Genomic DNA, 14,704 nt, shown 5'->3' on the forward strand with positions numbered 1-14,704 from the left:
GCAAGACAAAGTCTCACCATCCTTACTACTAAGGAACGTTCTGTCTGTACTTCTTCCAACACTGATTTGTTTGTTCTTCTAGAAATCCATAGTTGCCTTAGTTGTCTAGTGCTGCTATGATAGAAATACCACAAGCAGATGGCTTTAACAAACAGAAATTTATTCTCTCAAAGATTTTAGGAGGCTAGAAGTCTGAATTCAGGGTGCCAGCTCCAGGAGAAGACTTTCTTCCTCTGTTTGCTCTGGAGGAAGGTCCTTGTCATCAATCTTCCCCTGGTCTAAGTGCTTCTCAGTGCAGGAACCCTGGGTCCAAAGGATCCACTCTGCACCTGGCTCTTCTTGCTTGGTGGTAATGACATCCCTCTTCTCTTGGTTCACTTCTATCTTTTATATTTCAAAAGAGATTGACTCAAGCGGCAGTTTAAACCTGTAGATTGTGTCCTGCCTTTAATCCTGCCTCATTAACACCATAGAGGTTAGGATTTATAGCATATGGGATAATCACACCAGATTATTAAATAGAAGACAGCCACACAATACTGGGCATTATGGCCTAGGCAAGTTGACACACATTTTTGGGAGACACACTTCAATCCATAAAATTAATACATACAATATTCTTTCCAGAATCACCATTTAATGTGTCAATTCTTCTTCAGTCTTCTTTTTTCATTGTCCATCTTTCACATGCATATGAGAAGACTGGAAATACCATGGCTGGGGTCAAGTGCACCTTTACTTTCTGAAGATTTTAAAGAGGTCTTTTGCAGCAGATTTGCCCAACGCAATATGTCTTTTGATTTCTTGACTGCTGGTCCCATGACTGTTGGCTGCTGATCCAAGTAAAATGAAATCTTTGACAGCTTCAGTTTCTTCACCATTTATCATGATGGTGTTTATCAGCCCTTCCTATATTGTCAGCAGGTTCCTGAGGCTCTGTTCTTTTGTTGTTTGTTTCATTTTTTTTCCTTTGTTCTTTGGACAGGGTAGTTTCTATTGATTTATTCTCAAATTGGGTGATTTTTTTTCTTCTAACATCTCCATTCTGCTGTTAATCTCATCCTGTGATTTTTGAAAAATGTTTCAGATATTGTATTTTTCATTTCTAGAATTGTAAGAGATTAATTTTTAGTTTATATTTCTGTGTTGAGATTTTACATATTTTTAAAATTCCTTGTGGGTATGTTTTTCTTTACATCTGAGGTTAGTAAACTTTGTAAAGGAGCACAGTAGATATTTTAGGACTTAAGATCCATATACTTTCTCTGTTGTTGCTGCTGCTTCTCCTCCTTCTCTTATTCACCTTCCCTTTCTTCTTTCTACAATCCTTTAAACATGTAAATAATATTCTTAGCTGGCAGATCATGCAAAAATTATAGGCGATAGCCTGGATTTGGCCTCCTGGCTGTTGTTTGCCAATCCTTGTTTTAACATCATTGAACATAATTATAATAGTTAACGTAAAATTATTGTAACATCTGGATCACCTAAGGGTCACTGTGTGTTTCTTCTATGCTGGGTAATTTAGCATTACCTATTGGACATTGAAGGAGCCCTGGCGACATAGTGATTAAGTGCTCAGTTACTAATCGAAACGTCAGTGGTTCAAACCCACCAATGGCTCCTCAGGAGAAAGATGTGGCAGTCCACTTCTGTAAAGATTACAGCCTTGGAAACACATGTGGCCATTCTGCTGTATCCCTTAGGGTCACTATGAGTCAGAATCGACTCAATGGCAGTGGGTTTAGGTTTATCAGACATTGTGGAGGCTCTGGACTGTGTATTTTCTTCACAAGAGTGTTGATTTTTTTCTTTTTTAATAAGCCCATTAAATTAGTTTGACGGACTATGTACTCTATCTCCTGGGTGACACCTGCATTTTCAATACAACTCTTTTATCTTTAAATAGGCCGTTTGGGGTTTGCCTCATGTGTTCTTGGTTAGGCATCAGCCAGAATCATGGGCAGACTGTTCAGAGAATTTGAGGTTCCTCCTTCCTGGCTCTGTCCTTCCTAGGGTGCACCCATCACTTCTCAGTGAGTGTGGTGGCCCCAAACGCTGTCCTGTCTCTTCAGCACAGAAACACAGGGTTTTTTATTGTTTCAGCTACCGTGCATTTTATGGCCTAAATCCTACCTGAAGGTTAAAAACCATTAAAAAAAAGCACCTCCTACTATTTTCTTCTTCCATGCACCCCTCTTAACTCTTTAATTTGTCTGCTTTTGGACCCTCTTCAAAGTTTTCAGCAAGTCACTTTTTATATTTTGTTCATTTTTTGTAGTTTTTTTCTGAAGGAGATTGATCTGATAAGAGCTTACTCAGCCATTACCAGAAGCAGAAGTTCTTAACGTTGATACATTCCATAAGTGCTCAAAAATAATTCTGTGGGGTGTATATATATATATATATACCCACCCCAGTGCCATCGAGTCGATTCCGACTCATAGCGACCCTATAGACGGAGTAGAACTGCCCCACAGAGTTTCCAAGGAGCACCTGGCAGATTGGAACTGCCGACCCTTTGGTTAGCAGCTGTAGGACTTAACCACTATGCCACCAGGGTTTCCATATATATATACATATAATTTTATTCATTTTGCAGGGAAGCATTTGGGACACAGGGGAGTAAAGTAAATTGGCCAAGATGACACAATCAGTGAGTGTTTTTACTAGTCAGGATTTGATGTTGGATTGGCTGACTCCAAAGGCTATGTACTTTTCACCACTAGCACATGCTATCTCATATGGGTTTTTCACCAGCCTTCTCCTCACCCCCACCACCCAAAATGGTATTCATCTCCTCTTTCTCCAATTAGAAAATTCTTCCTTAGGGTAGTAGACAATTATTTACCCTAGAAAGTAGTATTGACTTGACTATCTGATTCCCTTGCTCAAATATAGCTTTCTAATCACCAAATTAATTTCTCCTACAACTATATAATACCACTGATTTCCCTACCTGAAATGATATTTTGAGGTCTGGTCTGCTTTACATCTTCCACTCATGGTGGAGCCAGAGTTGTTGGAAGGTGGGACAGGGACACCATCTTTTCCACACCATCTATCCGGCTGAGAATTCACTGAGGTCATTGAGCCATTTAGGAACAGGAGTTGGCTAGGGCATTCTGAGGTGACTGCTCTTAGTCTCTATCAACCCTCTGATGATGAGTTTCCATGCAGTATTTACTTTTCCTGGACTGTCAGGGAGATGGGTTGGGCAATCAAGGGTTATAAGACACCTTTCCTGCTAAATGAAAATGGTTTACACTAGGGACCTAAACAGCAGAATTCTCAGTTTCTAACCAAGACCATTTCCAGCATCTTAACTAAAGAAATGTTGTATATTGGGTGAAGGCATTTAAGGGACAACAGGCGAGACTTTCAGCAGTGACTAGTCCTTTCTCTTGTTACTATGACAACCTACCTCAGGGAGTTAGCAGGGTCAGTCTCTGCTCTTCTGTCACCTTCAAGGCTGAGTCTGCTTTCACATCAGCCACTTTTTATTTTCTCTAACACTTCAGAGCAGGTAGAGAAGGCTTGTAGACTTTTGTAGGCGCTGCGTAACGATTAGTGGGGGTTGTCATATAATTTATTTTTAAGACACTGCACAAAATGAAATAGTCGTTTAAACGCGGTTGTTAAATTGCAGTGAAATTTCCCTTCCACTTTGAGCAATCATCAGTTCATTACTACCGCATTAATGGGCCTAAGATATCCAGTTGAGCACCATTTTCCTAGTTCATTTAGGGGTATCTTCTATTGTCCTAGTGCCACAGAAAGAGACAAAAGCACCCCATGAATGAATGGTATAGGTATCAAAAGCCTGCTTGTGGCTATAAGCAAAAATTTTCTCTAAGCTTTTTATATGCATATAACTCTTCGGAATTTATCGAATGATAGGGCAGTTTCTCTGACCAAAAAGTGGTGTTCAGAAAATTGCACGCACGTGTAGGATTTAGTCAGCAGGATTCAGCCCTGCCAATTGCACAATTCTTGTTGGTGCAAAAATCACTTCCTGGCATATGATAATTAGTTTCTGTTGATAGCTCCTGTAACATTTGATTTAGAGATGTTTAAGATAGTCTTCACATGAAATGTTTTAATACTTCCTTAAGAACTGTCAAATTATTTTCTTGATAGCATTCTGCACTGCCAATGTGATTATTTACTGCAGAGCCAAGAACTTTGCTCCCTTTTTCATTTCCTGCTCTTTAATAAGCATTTTGGAATCGTGCACGGAAAATGGACTTTAGATCTGAGAAAACTGGATTCGAGTATGAATTCTTTCACTTACTAGCTTCTAGGCCTTGAGATTTCTTTCTAGTTATCTGAGTCTCAATTTACTCATGTGTTAAATGAGAATAGGAGCCCTGGTGGCGTAGTGGTTAAGAGTTCGGCTGCTAACCAAAAGGACAGCACTTCGAATCCAGCAGCTGCTCCTTGGAAACCTATGGGGCAGTTCTACTCTGTCCTATAGGATCGCTAGGAGTTGGAATCTACTCTGTGGCAATGGTTATTTTTTTGGTTTTTAAATGAGAACAAAAATACCTTTCTAATAGGTTGTTTTGAGAATTTGTGATAATATGCCTTAAATGCCTTGCATTGTACCAAATGTATGGAATTTGTTTAAAAAAATAATAACTATTACTGTTTCTACATTGTCATTTCCAATTATTAAAATGTTTATCCCAGCCCTTCTCAGGCTATCTTCTATCTCTTTTCTTTTTAAAGCATATGGCCAGAATTTCATCTGCTTCCAAACCTTTTCTGCATAGGGCAGAGGTGGTGAAAATGGAGATGAAGGGGAAATGTACCAGTCACTAGGTTAGCGACGGAAGCCCTGGTGGAGTAGCGGTTAAGAGCTACCGCTGCAAACCAAAACGTCAGCAGTTCAAACCCACTACTAGCTCCTTGGAAACTCTATGGGACAGTTCTATTCCTGTACTATAGGGTCACTATGTGTTAGAATCGACAAGACGCTAACAGGTTTGTTTTTCTTTTTTGGTTGGAATATAGTGGCGTGGCGCGGCTTCTTTTACTTTTTTAGTTGGCATCCTTTTTAAATAGACGATTGCAGTTTTTTTGCTCCCTCGAATACCATTGCACACATTTGATATTGCACCTCGCAAGAAGTTTGAAGGAAATAATTAGAGACGTTCTAAGAATCTGTAGCCACTTCATTCACAATGAATGCGATCATGTAATTCAAATTATTTTTTCCAGTGAAGATATTCTTGCATTTATTAAACAAAACAGCTGTTTACACAGATATTCTCTTCCAAAACTGAAAATTAAGGTTGCCTAATAATCAGAGTTTTAATTAAAAACATAAAAATGTAAAAAAAAAAAAAAAATCTTTCTAAAAAAAATTTTTTTTAACTTGCCTAATTCAGGTTTAATTTTTAGGCACTATGAAGTAGCAAAAGATGGATAAGAAATGGGCTTTACCTTAAATTGTTCCCGTATTATCAGAGATTATGTATATTTTATAATCTACAGGGTTGCTACGAGTAGAATTGACTTGAAGGCAACAGGTTTTTGTGTGTGTATGTGTGCATGTGTGTGTGTATGATATATAATTATCTCTTTAAAAAGTACAAATTTATTACCAAGGAATAAAGGAAGGAAGAAACTGGTTAGGTTATTGTTATGTATTGAATTGTGCCACCCAAAATATGAGTCAACTTAGCAAGTACATGATTCCCAGTATGGTGTGCTAGTGATCTGATGTGATTATCCTATGTGTTATAAATCCTAACCTCTATAATAGCTATGTTGATAAGGATTAACAATCTACAGTATTCGGCTGTATCTTGAATCAATCTCCTTTGAGATATAAAAGAAAGACTTGAGTGGAGAGGAGAGGGATCCCGTACCACCAAGGAAGAAAAGTCAGGAGCAGAGCATGTCGTTTGGACCATGGTGCCTGTGCTGAGAAGCTCCTAGACCAAGGGAAGATTGATGACAAGGACTTTCCCCCAGAGCCGAGAGGGAGAGAACATCTTCCCTTGGAGCTGGCACCCTGAATTTGGACTTCTTGCCTCTTAAAATGTGTGAGAATAAATTTCTGTTTGTTAAAGCCATCCACTTTTGGTATTTCTGTTATAGCAGCACTAGATAACTAAGACAGTTACATATCAAATTCCTTTTCTCTTCTCACCAGGCACAAAGCGAGTTTGTATTTTCCAGCCTCCCTTGCAGTTAGATGTAGCCCAGTGACTGAGTTCTAGCCAGTTCTGACATGATTTCCAAAGCTGTTCCTTAAGAATCTCCACATGTGATCCTTCATACTTTTCTCTTTCCATCAGCTTGCTGCAGATAAACATGGTGACCTTGCAGGCCATATGTTGACGGTGAACAGTCACAAGGTTTACGTTGCCTGGGTCTCCACAACCCTGGCTGCAGAGGAGCAGCTGGCCAGTCCTTACCTCCCTTTAGGACTTCACAAGAATGAGAAATAAACTTGTGGTGTCCGAGTTATCATAGAGTTTTGAATTTGTTTGTTATAGCTTCTAAAATCAACTTAAAAGGGAGCTTAGAAGAGGATGCAATTAGTTCCTTCTCAAGTTTGGGGACTGTTTTAACTAATGATAATAACTTACATTTATTGAGGGCTCACTTTGTGCCATGACATAGGCTAAACACTTTTCATACATTTTGGGTTTTTATTATTATCCTTAGCGTTGTTGTTAGTTACCACGGAGCCAGCTCTGACTCAAGGTGACTGCATGTACAACGGAAGAGCACGTAGCGTGTTCCTGTGACATCTTTATGATCTTTGGCATACCTGAGTCCATTGTTGCAGCCACTGTGTATTTTGAGTGTCTTCCAAACTAGGGAGCTCATCTTCCAGCACAATATCGGGAAATATTCATTGGCTGATTTCCAGAAGCTGGTAATCAGGACTTTCTTCCTAGTCTGTCTTAGCCTAGAATCTCTACTAAAACTTGTCCACCAAGGGTGACCCCCTTCATGGCTGAAATACCAGTGGCATAGCTTCTACTGTCAGAGCAACATGCAAACCACCACAGTAAGGCAAACTGACAGACTACCCTGCACTAATGTAGTGTTTAAAAAGATATTGTCAGAGAAAAATAGGAAGATTCTGAGCACTGTCTGAATACAGAAAAGAAGAATGAGGGAGGAGAAAGAAGAGTGAGGATAAGAATATTGACCAGCTGACTTAAAGTATGCTGATAGCATTAAAGCAAACAGGTGACATAAGGCAAAATCCAGCTTGGAGTTAAATATAGTGATTTAGCTTTTATATATGTTGAGTTGGAGCCCTGGTGCTGCAGTGGTTAAGAGCACAGCTGTTAATCAGAAGGTTAGCAGTTCAAATCCACCAGCCACTCCTTGGAAATCTTATGGGGCAGTTTACTTTGTCCTATAAGGTCACTCTGAGTTGGAATCGACTCTACAGTAGTGGGTTTATGTTGAATTTGAGCTGCTTGTATGAAATGTTTGTGTAAATATGTGTCTTAAGGGCCTCTAGGGAAACAGAATCAGCAAGAGAGACAGAAAGAAAGATTTACCTAAAGGGATTGGCTTACACAGTTGTCAGGGGCTGGAAAGTCCAAAATCCATAGGTCAGCAGCAGGCTGGAGACTCCTGCAGGCTTGCATTCCAAAATCCGTAGGTCAGGCAACAGGGAGAGTGAAGAGAGAGCTCTGCGAAAAATATCTGTTTATAGTCTGGAGGCAGAACACACCATAGAGAAACTCCCTTTTTGCTCTTAAGGCCTTCAACTGATTGAGGCCCACCCACAACCCTGCTTTACTTAAGGCTAGTTGATTTAATCTCGTATAACTACACCTTCTCCTCACTTGTCAACTATCTCATCATACGACATTTTGCATTCACAACAATAGTAAAAAATCTACTATCAAACTATCTTCCGCATTAATGACATATATCTAGAAGTAAAGAATGCTGAGGAGTGAGGTGAGAATAATACCAGCTTTGATGGTTCAGGTCATGCGTCAACTTGCCTGAGCCATGATTCTCTTTGGTTTAGTAGTTATATAGTGATGTAATCTGGCAGGTATGTAATGATGGCATTTATGTAATGATTTGACTTGGCAGTTATGTAATGATGTGGCTTGGCCGTTATGTAATGACATTATTTGGGAATTATGTAACGATGTAGTCATCCTCCATTTTGTGATCTGTGATGCTCATCCTCCATTTTCACATAATGCTATTTTTACGTAATGACCTGGTCTTTGGAACCTAACCATGTTGATAAGTGAGGAGAGGGTGTATTCCACAACAGTAACTAGATTAGTATCTGGTCAAACAACTGGGCACCATAGTCTAGCCAAAGAGAGACATAAAATTAACCATCACAATATATAAAAGACTGAAAAAATTTAAGTTAGGGCTAAAGATGTTGCTCAGATATCCTTCATCATAAAGAAGATTATTGAAGTTTTGGCAACTGATGAAATCTCCTGGGAGAGGTTAAAAAGAGAAATAATAATTGAACATTTTCTTTGTTCGTTATACACAGATAGTGTTAAAAAACAAACATTTCCTCCCTTCACTTTGAAATTCATAAAAAGTGTTTGGGAATATAATTTGATTAATTTAAAACGTTAAGTTACAGGACAGAAAAACTTATAAAAATGGTACTTTAACACCTTGAACATTAAAAAAAAAAAACTGTACAAATAATTATTTATTGGCCAAAATTTAAATGAAGATATAAGGCCTTTTCTTTGAGTATGGATTTCCTGATTGCAGGTAAGAATAGCCTTTCTTGCTTAAACCTCACCCAAAATGCATCTCTAAGATTTATGTCTTAAGTTTGATTTTAAGGACAGTTGCAAAACTATCAAATATAGAGCATTTCTAAATTACGTAATTATTGGTTGATTTTTGCTTTGACAGCAATCCCAAAAGACTGCAGTGTTTATAAGTCTTTCCAAAGAATTCAATTTAGTTTGTGCTCATACTTTATGATTATTCATAGTTAGTGCAATTAAATTACATAATTACGATGACAAGGAAAACCATGTAAACTGGTTTGGGAAAAAATGCATCTTACTTTTCTTAAAAACCTTATTCCAAAGCCCCTAAAATAGAAGATCTTCAGAGTGTCTACAAATTCGATGAGCTAAATCAAGAATGATTTATGACAGTGACCACTTTAAGAAGAAATATTCCTACAAACACTTAGCAGGAAATTGAGGGTAAATAAAGTAAAAAACAGACTTTGAATTGATTTCAAAATATCCTGAAAACCTAAATTGCATTTTTTAATTTTTTGCATCTCACAAAATAGTGCTACTATTAAAATGTATCCTTCTAAACAGGTTGATTTAAAATAGAATAATAAATTTAGATAATTTTACAGCTTTATGGAACATCACAGACCATATCTAATTCAGTCACCCATTGCTATGGATTGAATTGTGTCCCCCAAATATATGTACTGTAAATCCTAACCCCTATACCTGTGATGGGCCCTGGTGGCACAGTGGTTTAGAGCTCAGCTGCTAACCAAAAGGTCAGGATTTCCAATCTACCAGTAGCACCTCGGAAACCCTATGGGGCAGTTCTGCTCTGTCCTACAGGGTCGCTATGAGTTAGAATCGACTCAACGGCAACAATTTTTTTTTTTTTTTTTTTTTTTTGCTTTATACCTCTGATAGGAGCCCTGGTGGGATAGAAGTATACAGCTCCTAACTGAAATGTCAGCAGTTCGAACTCACCAGCTACTCCAAGGGAGGAAGATGTGGCAGTCTGCTTCTGTAAAGACTAAAAGAAAAAAAAAAAACAAACAAACCCACCGCCCTCGGTGCTGTAAAGATTACAGCCTCGGAAACCCTATGGGGCAGTTGTACTCTGTCTTACAGGTCTCTATCAGTCGGAATCAACTCAGAGGCAATGAGTTTGGTTTCCTTTTATTCCTGTGGTTATAATCCCATTTGAGAGTGGGTTTTCTTTGTTATGTTAATGAGGTAGTGTTAGTATAAGGTGTGTCTTAAATCAATCTCTTTTGAGATATAAAAGAACAGATTGTGCAAGCAACCAAGCAAGCAAGTAGAAATGGCGGAAGACAGATGCTGCCCACCTGAGATCTCTAGGGAATCAAGGAACAGGCACTGAAAAGAGACACGGACATCCCTCCAGAGTCAGCAGAGAGAGAAAGCCTTCCTCTAGAGATGGTGCCCTGGATTCAGACTTCTAGCCTCCTAAATTGTGAGAAAATAAATCTCTGTCTGCTAATACCACTGTTTCTGATACTTCTGTTATAGCAGCAGTAGGTAACTAAGACATCCATGTTACAAATAAAACTCTTTTCCCAATCCCAGATAGGAGGTTATTGGCATACCTGGTTTTAGCAATCAGTTTAAAGCCTTTTTTTTTTTTTTTTGAAGTATCAGGTACCATATTGTATCAATAGACAATACAAGCACATTTTTAGTTTTTCTCAGGTACCTATTCTTTCCTTAAAGGAATTATAAACATAGTAATGATACGTTTATATAATAATGATACTTTAATTATACCAATTTAAAGCATAATCATCGTGGAGCACACTGTTGGATATTTACCTATAACTTCTGTACTTTGAATTTCCTAGAACAGGTATGGAGTATGTTTGCTTTTGTCTTTAACATTCTCCTAAGGAAACACTATCATGCGCTCGTCAGTGCAGTACTGACGTCATAGGCTGATTTCAATACCCATCTTGGTTCTCATCAAGTCCAATTCAATATCTGTTAAACCTGTAGTACAAACTGATGTCGATTTAGGGTTTTCCTGTATACAATCTGCTTCAGATTTTCTACTTGAATCATTGAATAAAGCAAGTTGCATTGATGATTCCAAATGAAATATTGTTTTCTAGACAAATCTCTAGCCTTTACTGTTTACTCTCCTGTCAAGATGGGTAACCTTGTCAAAGGTCATTTTAGGCATGAATTAGATAACCTGTGCAAAGTGAAGAAAGGCTATTAATTTCTGATATGTGACTGGACAGAAAAACATGCCTTTATAACTTCATAGATGAGGGCAGGGAAAAAAGAAAAACAGGATTTGTATAACATTTGTTATTCAGAATTTGGTCTGTGATGTTCAAATTAATCTAAAATCATACAAGATGAAGCATAGCCCTTCCTTTGGAAAATTAAAAAGCAGTCACCAATTAGAGATTTTCTACTTTTCTATGAGCCTTCAAACACTTCTCTATTGGCTGTGACACATTTTTCCATTTTTGGATAAGCCTTGAGCCCCACTCTTAGAAGGAGGAATGGAATATAAATAAACTACAGTTATAGTGTAAAATTCTTTAAGAAAGAAAAAGAAGTAATCAATGAAAGGTTTAACTCTGTCTATACAGCTTCTTGGAAAGAAGGCTGCAATATGCCTATAAAGATAATATGTGTGTTGCAATCTGTTTTAGATCTAATTTTCACTTGCATGCTGTCTATGAGACCTACTGGTGAAAGCTAAAGATGACATCTCTGTATTTGGGGGTCTATTGGATTTCCCAAAGTCTTTTTGCTTGTTCCTTTGATTTTCTTATTTCACTCACTACTCCCAATTCTGCTTATGAAAACTTCTGGCAGCTTCGTAAAGGAGGCAAAGGAGTGGGCAGGAAGGTAAGAGGAAAAACAGGAGAAGGTTGTGTTTCAGAATCCCTCTTTACAACAAATACATTGATATACAAATGAGTCATTGGCAGCTCAGTTTCCAGCCAATGAACCTCATGCACAGCTGCCACCTGTCTCTTAGTGGTTGGTGGCTTGTGTTTCTGTGATGCTGCACAGGTTTTAGCAGAGCTTCCAGACTAAGGCAGGCTAGGGAGAAAGGCCAGGTGATCTACTTCTGAAAATCAGCCAATGCAAATCGGCAACTGATCACGGGAATGGCACAGGAATGTGCAACATTCTGTTTGGTTGTACACGAGGTTTCCATGGGTTAGGGGATGATTTGATAGCAGCTAACAATAACAGAAGAAGTACAACCAGAATGCTCCTTAGAAGCAAGGATGGCGAGACTGCATCTCCCGTACTTTGGACACATTGTCAGGAGGGATCAGTCCCCGGAGAAGGAAATCATGTTTGGTAAAGTCGAGGGTCAGTGTAAAAGAGGAAGACCCTCAATGAGATGGATTGACACGGTGGCTGCAACAATGGGCTCAAGCATAACAAGGATTGTGAACATGGCACAGGACCGGGCAGTGTTTCGTTCCGTGGTACACAGGGTCACTATGAGTTGAAACTGACTCAAAGACACCTAACGACAACAACAACAATAACAACATTGTTATACTAACAACAATTTAAGGAATTACGTGGGGGAGCACAACGATAGTATCACTGTAATATTTATTGGTGGTCATTTTAGGTTTTCTTCAATATTGCTAAGAAATATGATACTTTTGTTATCAAAAATTTTAAAACTGCACCTGCTAAATTTCAAGAAGTCTTAAGAAATGTAAGAAAATTAATGTATTCACCAAAGAGGACATTCAAATGGTCACCAAACACATGAAAAGATACTCACTGTCATTAGCCATCAGATTGATGCATATCAAAACTACAATGAGACACCATTTCACTCCCACTAGGATGAAAAGCAGAAAAGAAGAAGACCCTCAACGAGGCGGATTGACACAGCGGCTGCAACGATGAGCTCAAGCGTAACAATGGTTGTAAGGATGGCGCAGGACCGGGCAGTGTTTTGTTCTATTGCGCATAGGGTTGCTATGAGTCGGAACCAACTCGACAGCACCTAACAACAACAACAGGATGACTAAGATTTAAAAAAACAGAAAATAATAAATGTTGGCTAGGATGTGAGGAATTGGAACACTTATCCACTGCTGGTGAGAATGCAAAATGGCACAACCATTGTGGAAAGCAGTGTGATAGTTCCTCAAAGAACTAAAATTAGACCTACTGAATGACTCAGAAATTCCACTTCAAGGAATATAGAAAAAAAACTTGGAAGCGGAGACTGAAACAGATACTTGTACACCAATGCTCATTGCAGCACTATTCACAATAGTCAAAAGGCAGAAACAACCTAAATGCCCATCAGTGGATGAATCGATAAACAAAATACGGTACATACACACAGTGGAATACTATTCAGCCAGTAAGAGAAATGAAGTCTTGATATATATACAACATGAGTAGAGCTTGAAGACATCAGGCTGAGCGAAAAAGTCAATCACCAAATGACAGATATTGTATGACCTCACTTACATAAAAGGACAAGAACAGGCAAATATATAGAGACCAAAGTTTATTAGTGGTTACCAGGGGCAGGAGGGAGGGGGTTATTGGTTATGGAATACTAATTTAAGGTGATGGAAAAATCACATTGATTAAGGGTAGGGTTTCACAGCCAATTAAAGTAATAGCTGTCAATAAGTTGTATACCTATAATAGTTAAATTGGCAAAATTTGTCTGATAGATATGTTTACAATGGAAAAAAAAAAAAAGAATAGCTGCTGAGGCGGCTTATGTACAACAAATACCTCATGGGATTTGGTTCTTTGGTTTGGAGGCTTAAGGTCATGGTTTCATGGAATATCCCAGGTAGATGACCTAATATTGTGTTTAGTATTTCTGTTCTACCTTCTTGTTCATTGTGTAGTGCCTGGGGTCTTAAAAGCTTGCAAGCAACCATCCAAGGTACAATTGGTCTCTATTTGCCTAGAACAACAGAGATAGAAGGAGAGTCAGGTATCGGAGGAGGATATGGAGTGTGTGACTGATCGCCTTCATGAACAACTGCCTCCTTTGCCATGAGAGCAGATGAACCAGATGGTGCCAGCTACCATTACTAACAGTTTGATCAAAAATTCTGTGGAAGAATCCTGCTCAAGAAGGAAAAATGCAGAACAGAATTTCCAATTCTCACAGACTGCAAACCTTCTGGGGCCATAGACACTGAATGAACCCCTGAAACTATTGTCCTGAGATCATCTTTAAACCTTAAAACCTAAGGCAAAAATACCCCCTGAAGGCTTCTTAAAACGAAAAAATTGTTTAGCTTAACTAGTAAAGAATGTCTGCCTAGAGCATTGTGCTCTTTTAAGATCTATCTATATAGGATCAAATTGACAACAGTAACCCCAAAGCTTAGATAGGAAGCTTAGGGAGCAGTAAGTGTATGTTAACAGGGAAGGAACAACTCAGAAAAGGAGGGTGAGAATGGTTGCACAACTCAAGGAATGTAATCAATGACACTGAACTGCACGTGTAAAAATTTTTTAACTGGTATATGTTCTACTGTGTATATTTTCAACAACAAAAATAAATTAAAAAAAGAAAATGAATGTATTATTTAATCTAGAATACAAATTCATACTGAATAGAAACAAAAGTTTGTCTTCAATCATAAATCCCCTTCATGTATTAATCCAAATAAAATTGCATCTCTGGAATGTCTATGGGTTAATAATGATTATAACCTGGATGAACTGATAAATTAATGTGTGGTGAAGATACATTTTTTCCTTTGACAGCAGTGAATTTAACCATACATAAATAGGAAAAGTGAATAACATATTTAGACAGATTGGCCAGATCCTTTAATTAATTAAAAGGCTAATTATAGAAACCTTTAATGTCTTGAAAAAAATCAAGATTTATGAAGCTCACATCCACGGGTAGGCTGTACTCATGTAGATTCATAAAGACCTGGACATTATCCACGAGTTTCTATTTAGTCTGTTTA

This window comes from Elephas maximus, chromosome 12 (assembly GCF_024166365.1).
Source record: "Elephas maximus indicus isolate mEleMax1 chromosome 12, mEleMax1 primary haplotype, whole genome shotgun sequence".
Taxonomy (NCBI): domain Eukaryota; kingdom Metazoa; phylum Chordata; class Mammalia; order Proboscidea; family Elephantidae; genus Elephas; species Elephas maximus.